Genomic DNA, 1,650 nt, shown 5'->3' on the forward strand with positions numbered 1-1,650 from the left:
GAGAAACAGAGGGCGAGAAACAGAGGGGCTGAAACAGAGGGGCTGAAACAGAGGGGCTGAAACAGAGGGGCTGAATCAGAGGGGCTGAAACAGAGGGGCTGAATCAGATGGGCTGAAACAGAGGGCGAGAAACAGAGGGGCTGAAACAGAGGGCGAGAACCAGAGGGGCTGAAACAGAGGGGCTGAAACAGAGGGGCTAAAACAGAGGGGCTGAAACAGAGGGCGAGAAACAGAGGTGCTGAATCAGAGGGGCTGAATCAGAGGGGCTGAAACAGAGGGGCTGAAACAGAGGGGCTGAAACAGAGGGGCTGAAACAGAGGGCGAGAAACAGTGGGGCTGAAACAGAGGGCGAGAAACTGAGGGGCTGAAACAGAGGGGCTGAAACAGAGGGGCTGAAACAGAGGGCGAGAAACAGAGAGGCTGAAACAGAGGGCGAGAAACAGATGGGCTGAAACAGAGGGCGAGAAACAGAGGGGCTGAAACAGAGGGGCAGAAACAGAGGGCGTGTAACAGAGGGGCTGGAACAGAGGGGCTGAAACACAGGGCGATAAACAGAGGGGCTGAAACAGAGGGCGAGAAACAGTGGGGCTGAAACAGAGGGCGAGAAACAGAGGGGCTGAAACAGAGGGGCTGAAACAGAGGGGCTGAAACAGAGGGGCTGAAACAGAGGGCGAGAAACAGAGGGGCTGAAACTAAGGGCGAGAAAGAGAGGGGCTGAAACAGAGGGCGAGAAACAGAGGGGCTGAATCAGAGGTGCTGAAACAGATGGCGAGAAACAGAGGGGCTGAAACAGAGGGGCTGAAACACAGGGGATGAAACAGAGGACGAGAAACAGAGGGGCTGAAACAGAGGGTGAGAAACAGAGGGGCTGAAACAGAGGGGCTGAAATAGAGGGGCTGAAACATAGGGGCTGAAACAGAGGGTGAGAAACAGAGGGGCTGAAACAGAGGGCGAGAAACAGAGGGGCTGAAACAGAGGGGCTGAAACAGAAGGGCTGAAACAGAGAGGCTGAAACAGAGGGTGAGAAACAGAGGGGGTGAATCAGAGGGGCTGAATCAGAGGGGCTGAAACAGAGGGGCTTAAACAGAGGGCGAGAAACAGAGGGGCTGAAACATAGGGGCGGGAAACAGAGGGGCTGAATCAGAGGGGCTGAATCAGAGGGGCTGAATCAGAGGGGCTGAATCGCAGGGGCTGAAACAGAGTGTGCGAAACAGAGGGGCTGAAACAGAGGGGCTGAAACAGATGGCGAGAAACAGAGGGGGTGAATCAGAGGGGCTGAATCAGAGGGGCTGAATCAGAGGGGCTGAAACAGAGGGGCTGAATCAGAGGAGCTGAAACAGAGGGCGAGAAACAGATGGGCTGAAACAGAGGGCGAGAAACAGACGGGCTGAAACAGAGGGGCTGAAATAGAGGGGCTGAATCAGAGGGGCTGATTCAGAGGGGCTGAAACAGAGGGGCTGAATCAGTGGGGCTGAAACAGAGGGCGAGAAACAGAGGTGCTGAAACAGATGGTGAGAAACAGAGGGGCAGAAACTGAGGGCGAGAAAGAGAGGGGCTGAAACAGAGGCGCTGAAACAGAGGGCGAGAAACAGAGGGGCTGAAACAGAGGGCGAGAAACAGAGGGTGAGAAACAGAGGGCGAGAAACAGAG

This window comes from Chiloscyllium punctatum, chromosome 47 (genome assembly GCF_047496795.1).
Source record: "Chiloscyllium punctatum isolate Juve2018m chromosome 47, sChiPun1.3, whole genome shotgun sequence".
Taxonomy (NCBI): domain Eukaryota; kingdom Metazoa; phylum Chordata; class Chondrichthyes; order Orectolobiformes; family Hemiscylliidae; genus Chiloscyllium; species Chiloscyllium punctatum.